Consider the following 7,581-nt stretch of genomic DNA (forward strand, 5'->3'; position numbering starts at 1 on the left):
CTGCACTTTTTGTTGTACTCCCTTCGTTCCACTTGACATGTTTTTTTTTAGTTTATCACAACTTAGATACAACTTAGATGATACATTTTTTTTTGGAAAATTTCTCTCTTCCATTAATACACTCAATCACTCTTTCTCACTTCTATTAAATATTCATCTTTATTTCTCTCTTTATTTTAATATTTACACTCACTTTTTTTCTCTCCAATTAAACAATTTAACCAATAACTCCTAAAATCTCGTGTTGATCAAGAAATATGTCAACTTAGCCGAGACGGAGGGAATAGTATATTCCAATTAATACTAATTTTAATAAGATCCGGTAATAATCGTACTCCTTCCATCCCATAATAGATGTAATATAATGATACGAAATTTTAAAAAATGCTGAAAAAAATAGTATATTTATATAAATAGCAAGAGAGAACTTTTTTTATAAAAAAGAAATACTCCCTACCCACATCCATGGTGTTCATAAATACACCAGTTTACAAAATCAATACACACACTAACATTTAAAATACACACACATCCACACACATCCACACACATTTATATAAACGCACAAACACACATACACATACAGAAGGTCTCCCCCTTCTTATTCTTGGCCTCTGTTTTCCCATTTCTTTGTAGCCTACGTTACTAATTCGCCAAGAGATATCTCAGCTGCGATACTCGAAGAAACCAGTTCAGGTAAACCCCCAATTTTTGGAAAAAACAATATCTTCGGTTTCTCTTTGTGTGTTTACCAAATAATTTTGTTATATTCTAGTGATTTTGTTTACATTGGGATGGGTAGGTTTCAAGACCGGCTTCCGATTCAGCAACAGTCTCAAGGAATGGTGCTGGGAGGCGGGGCCTATTCGACGACAACAACAACATTCATCACAACTCCACAATGGTCCGAGCAGGGGATGGGTTCGATCAGTGCAACCACAACCCTAGTGAGAGTTTCCAGCTAATGTTCAGTTCTCCGTTCAACATACCAGCTGTCGATTTTACATAATTTCGGGCCAAGGGATAGCCTGGCAAAGCAGGATATTGCAATGTGGTACTAAAGGTAGTCTTGATACATTCTTTTAAAAAAAATTCACCTGTGTTTACTTATTACGTCTTGTGTTGTCTTTTTTGTTTATGATGTTAGAGTTTGTAGATGTTGTGTAATAATCAAAGTGGGGATTGTGGTATTGTATTGTCACGCCCGCATTTTCTAAGGATAGGAAACACGGTTGATCGCGACTAGGGGAGGATTGAAGAAGCGGGGAAGAAAGGGGAAAACAACACAACTCAACCATAGCCCGAAACAAATGGGAATAGCTCGAATAAAATCAGAGTATCTCAACAATCAACAACTCAAAAGAAACAATATTTAGCGGAAGCATTTCGAGAGAAGAATAATATTATGTATGAAGACACAATATATTCGGAACATTTAAAAGCAAACACAAATCTTCACCAGCTCTGCTCAACACCCACCGCGCTCGTCACAGCTCGACCTGCACATTTTAAAAAGAAAATGCATGGCTGAGTACTTGATGCACTCAGTGGACTCATGCCGAAAATATTTTATAAAAGTATTTATCATGCCACCATTGAGTGACCTTGGGGTTTTAACTTTAGAAATCGCCCAAGACACTAAAAACATTTCCATTGTAAAATTCGGTTGATCGGTTATTTTCCCATAGCTATCTCCCATATCTGATCCATTGATGACAAGGAATGTGGCCACATCCCAAGTCACTAGACCGGCCGACCCGAAAGACGGCTCACGATCTCCATAGGTGTACACTAGCCTGAATAGGGACTCACTCCCTAGACAGACCCGAATTCGATTATCCATTGATGGCAAAAAGCCACATCAGATAGGTTCCATAGAATAAAACAAAACACGGCATGATAAATATTCATATCATTTTCACATAAAAATATACTTTGGGCATTGCCCTTATTTAAAAAGAAAGCCCACCTCGTTTGCTTAAGGTTTTAACTTGTGTTTCATTCCGTCCTCGAAAAGCGTGCGTAAAAAAATGTCCATTGATTTAATGTACTCCAGCCATCTCCTTAATTATAAAAAAAGTGGCCCAAAACATTAAAATAAAACCTTTGGCCCAAACATTAAATAAAACAAAAGCCCAAGCTTTCTCTCTTTCTCACCTTACGTGAAATCCCAAATAGGATCTGAAGTCCCCAAATTTCTTCTTCTTTTTCTCCTTTCCAGCTGCAGCGCCGCCTCCTACTCTCACCGACTCATCTTCGTCCACGGTCTGCCTCCGTCAAATTCATCGGCGATGAGCTCGACATGCTCAGCTCTACCTTCGCCTATCTTCTTTCTCTCTCTCTCTGCTCACTCTTCTATATCTCTCCGTTTTCCCCTCTCGGTCTCTCCTCTGTCTCCGTTGCTTGCTGCGGCAGCACAATCTGTCACTATCAGCCACTGCTGACTCCAATCTCACTTCTCCTTCGCTGGTTGTCGCCGGCAAAACCCAGCACCACCGCCGCCAACTCGATTCTAATTCTCGGCTTTTGACCACGCAGTCGTCGCTTCTGTCACAACTCCACCGTCGGCACCAGTCCGGAGTCATCCAGTTACGTTGTTGCTTCTGCCCGTCAGCGTCGTCGCTGCCGAGCAGCCGCTGTTGTCGCTGCTCTCCCAGCCGACTCGTCGTCGTTTGCCTTCTCAATTGATACTTGAAAACTTCTCGGATCTCTCTCTCTCAAATTTGGAATTCAATGAAATGAGTGTGTAGCTTGTGTTGAAACCGCGCTCCCTCTCTGTTCTCTCGCATCGCAGCGCCGCCGTGAGTCGCGGCAGCTGTTGCCGAACCGGACAGCCTTCGGCTCCGTATTCACCGGCTGTTATCCGCCGTCGCCGAGCCCGTGGACCACTCCGTCGTCATCTCTTCTCCCTCCATCCAATCTCTCTCAAAACACAGCGCCTGCCATCTCGTTCTCTAATTTCTAGCTCTCTGATTTTTTTTCTGGAATCGATTGATCTGATAAAATGTGGAGTCATGGAGAGATATGTATAGGTATAAACCGATTTCATGAGATCATGGGGGGAGATAGAAACCGATTTGTTCCGGATTTTGTGGAACAGAATAGTTGACGAGTGAAAAGTGGCATTCAATAGTGATTGGGCTGCAGATTTAAAGTGGGCTCATGAAGAGAAATAAAAAGATGATTTGGGCTTAAAATAAAGTTTCCTCTTTAAGTAATAAAGAAAATTGGGTTAGGAAAGGATAATGGTTTAAGCCCAAAATGTAAAATTCTTCTCTCGACAAAAGAAACAAGGTCGAAAAATTTTTAAGTGCACAAACGACGGTTCTTTCAATAACACAATAAAAGGGTAGAAAAAGTCAGGGTGTTACATGTATGATGTCCCATCTCTTTAAAGGTGCTTTGGTAGAATGGATAGAGTTTACATAGATGTCACATAAATAAGGTTGGATTTTATGATAGTACTTATTTAATTTTATTATTGATGTTAGGTTAGGGGCAGCCAGAAATGGATAAAGTAGAGAATGTGGATGGGCTGTATATTGTTGACTGAGGAAATTGGATAGTCATTGTCATTGTCTTTGTGTGTGTGGTGTGGTCACATCTTCAATGGAATTCCAACTATGTAGGATTGGATTAAATAACTGTGATTCATGTCCCATCAATACCCTTCTCTATCTTTTATTAATGGAATTTGTCATCTCAAGTCTTCTTGTAGTTTTCATTTTTTTTTAATCTTTTCTTCTTGTAGTTTTCATCTTTTTTTTAATCTTTTCTTGATAAAGTTTGTTTGCAGCTTCCTCCACACACACACTATCATCAATCCCATGAACAATTGAAAAGTCATTTGGGGATGCACAAATGCTCTTCATTTGGTCATTTTCTCTACATTTGGATTGTTTTTTACTATGTTCCATTCCATTCCATCAATTATTTCCCATTTTCTTGCTTCATGTAACGGCTTTTAGCGCTCTACTTTATTTGCAATTTCGCCCTTTTCATGTAAGAAAACAAATACTCTCTTCATTTCATAGAAATAGTCCATATTTCTTTTGTCGTCTATCTCATATAAAATAGTCCATATCAATTTATGATAACTTTTTTCTTCTTTTACTTTATCATTTATGGGTTCTACCATCCACTACACAATTTCAACTACTTTTTCTCATGCTATCTTATTTTATCAATTACACATTAAAACTCGTGTCAATTCTAAATGGCCTATTTTTATGGGACGAAGGAAATAATAAATTGGATGTAAAGTCGGTGTTGCAACTTGGAAGTAGGAGTATATAAATACACTATTTTCTATTTACAAATTTTTGGATCCACCAATTACAGTCAAATACAGAGTTGTTATGATTCATATTTAGGTCATTGTCCTAAGTCAATAAACACGATTTACACCAGACTATAACTATTATTTCAAAATTTCCGGGCCCATTAACTCCTATTGACAAGTAAGTAATTGTTGAACGTTAATACATCCCCCAACTGTATACTAAAATCTAAAATGGACTAGCCATTTAGCTCAATCTCATTTTTTTATTTTTAATTAAAAATACCTATTTTTAGATTCACAATAAATAAAACCAAAAACCTTTTTAAATTTTGTGAGTAAAAAAAGAGCATAATATAGAGAATGTAAATGTAAATGGTTGGAGTAAAATCACTTTTGATATGACATTTACACTAAAATGAGTTTGAGTCTGGTGTAAATGGCTGTAGATACTCTAAGCACAATTTAGAACATGTATTTCAAACAATATCCAATTTTATTTATTTATTATTATTTGAAGATTTTTGGGTTTTATCTTCTAGCTCGTACTATGCTGAAAAAAATTTTGAACGGTTTTATCGAACAATAACCAATTTTTTTATTTATTATTATGTGAAGATTTTTGGGTTTTATCTTCTAGCTCGTACGAATATATGTTGAAATAAATTTGGAACAATTTTATCTTTAAAGAAATGATTGTGGTGAGCACAGGAGTTTGATATTGCAAAATTCGAAAGAAATGATATAGTGCTTTACATTTCCTAAGGCTCCCTTCAGTATTACGGAATTGGGCATGCAAAATTGGAATTGAAGGTTCTAATTCCAAATTTAAAAATTGAATTACAATTCCAATTTCTCCCAATTCATAATTTGAACTTCATATAAAAATTACACATGATTGGAATTACAAATAATAATAAAATTGCACTTTCACACTCAACACACACGCACACATACATATACACACATCTACACACACAACACACACCTGCACACACACTGTCACGACCGCCCTTCTAGGGTAATTAAATGCGACGATCGTGACCTAACAGGACTTAAATGCAATCAAATAAAAGGGGCTAGAGTTTTTATAAAAAGGGGTTTGACCAAGGAAATAAATGTACAATGCATCCAGAGAAAAGGGTCAGGGTGACGCTTTGACAGATGGACCAGAGGAGAAAACAATTATAATCATTGGTATTCAAGATAACAAAGGGTTCAATGTACTCCAAAACGTATCATGTCTTTAGATTCTAAACGGAACTCAAAATAGTGTCAAGATCAAACAATAAGTAAAACAGGTTTCAGCGGAAGCATCCAAGAGAAGAGTGAAGTTATGTATGAAGACACGACGACACTCACAGATCAAAGATAAACAATTCATTCTTCAATTAACTTGCTCAACACCACCATACTCTCGTCGTCGCTCAACCTGCACATAGGGAAAACACATGCATAAAATACTCAGTGAGCTCATGCCGAAAACATTTTCAATAAAAGTATTATCTATCATGCTACACATAAGTAACCATCGGGGTTTAGCTTTAGAAAGGCCCGAGGCACTAAAAATCATTTCCCATTGCAAAAGTCGACTGATCAGTCATTTTCCCATAGACGTTAACCATATCTGCCAATACATGACTTGGAATGTGGCCACAAACCAAGTCACTAGACCGGCCAGCCCGTACGCTAGCACACAGTCTACCATAGGTGTACACTAATCCAAGTAGGGTTTGCGGCCCTACGAGGACCCGAATTCGATTTAAATAATAGTGGCAAAAGCCACATCAGACAGGCACATTAAAATCAAAATACCGCATGATAAATATAGTTGCATTCCCATCGATAAGATATTTAGGACATGGTCCTTATTTAAAAAAAAGCCCACCTCGCTTGTTTAGATAACACAATACACAACTCAAAGCAACCCTCATTCCATGTGCTCACGTACGCACGACAACCCTTGTCAACACCACAATACAATCAGCCTTTCATCACAAAAATTATCATGCATGTACTAACGTTCCTTCCATCGTCTCTTTAATATACCCATCCCAAACGTTCATCAACACAAGGAAACACACCATAGCTTACATCAATGAACAACACATCACTTCATCATAGAATGGGTTCCTTAACACATATGCATCATGTATATCATTCAAAACTTAACAACATAGATTATTTTTGTATGATAGAAATCTAGCAGAATAGCGCAGTCATTTTGTAAAAATCATTAAAATTTCATCCGACCTCCGTTGGGGCTGACATTTTACCACAATACAGTAGACACATCAAAGATCATCCAGTTAAAATTTCACATCAAAATCACATCTTAGGTCGGTCAAATAAAAAATGAAACTCACTGGACGAGAATATAAATTCTGGCAGAACTGCATCGACTTCAAAAATTCATTAAAATTACATCTTTCGTCCAAAAAGGCTGAAATTTACACACCACACAGAAGACACCTTGAAGTTTACCCAGTTAAAACTTAGCTCTAAAATAAGATCGTTTGGTCAGTCAAACACACGTCGGAATCTACTGTCCGAACACCACAGTTGTCATGCATCCAAATTTCGAATTAGGGTTTATCAAATATTCATCCAAACACATATATTCATGCTTCCAACAAATAATCATGCTTCAAAAAGATCTCACCATCATGTTCTCATATATTCACATAGCATTCACCACAAATCATCCATAAGTTCATTCATAAACAACCATAAACGCATATACATATCTTTTTCTCATGCAACCATCAATCCCACCCGATTAAATCTTAGATCTACGATCTCTACACTCATTATATGCATGAAGGAATCAAAATCAAGGTTTCAATGGAGAGGATGAGGAAAAGAAATTCAATTATACCTTTCTTGATCAAAAGCAATCGGTAGAAACAAAGTATAATCTTGATTCTTCAACAATTCTTGAGGCTTCAACTTAAATTCTTCTCTAAAGATGAAGAATTTATGGAGAAAAATAGAAGAAAAATTGGGAGAGGGTGGGGAGAAGTGAGGCGTGAATTTCAAAGGAGTGGGAGGCGTGTATTTTGTGATTTAGGTTTAGGGTTTCTCTGTTATTTATAGAGTGCGAGATATAATCTTTAATTAAATAAATTAAAGATTTGAAAAGATATGGAGGAGTGGAAGTTGGCGTGAATTAGGAGAGAAAATAGGAGGAATTCGAAATCCATGCTATTTAATTAGCCTATGATTTAATTTGGTATTTCACCGAGTAGAATAGAATAATACGGAGCAGAATAAAAATAATAATCCTCTCAATAATATATGGA

General features: G+C 37.0%; 2 long non-coding RNA genes across 2 annotated transcripts; one reads left to right on the forward strand and one right to left on the reverse strand.

Annotated features, from left to right (window-relative positions):
* Positions 1-512: 512 nt before the first annotated feature.
* On the forward strand, positions 513-1,201 carry LOC121804264. Its single transcript, XR_006051120.1, has 2 exons — positions 513-696; positions 803-1,201. It is a non-coding gene; the product is annotated as an uncharacterized LOC121804264 (long non-coding RNA).
* An 818-nt stretch (positions 1,202-2,019) lies between these two features.
* On the reverse strand, positions 2,020-3,379 carry LOC121804378. Its single transcript, XR_006051133.1, has 2 exons — positions 2,158-3,379; positions 2,020-2,063 (listed from the first exon to the last, which is right to left on the reverse strand). It is a non-coding gene; the product is annotated as an uncharacterized LOC121804378 (long non-coding RNA).
* Positions 3,380-7,581: the final 4,202 nt, after the last annotated feature.

The sequence above is a fragment of the Salvia splendens genome, chromosome 1 (assembly GCF_004379255.2).
Source record: "Salvia splendens isolate huo1 chromosome 1, SspV2, whole genome shotgun sequence".
Taxonomy (NCBI): domain Eukaryota; kingdom Viridiplantae; phylum Streptophyta; class Magnoliopsida; order Lamiales; family Lamiaceae; genus Salvia; species Salvia splendens.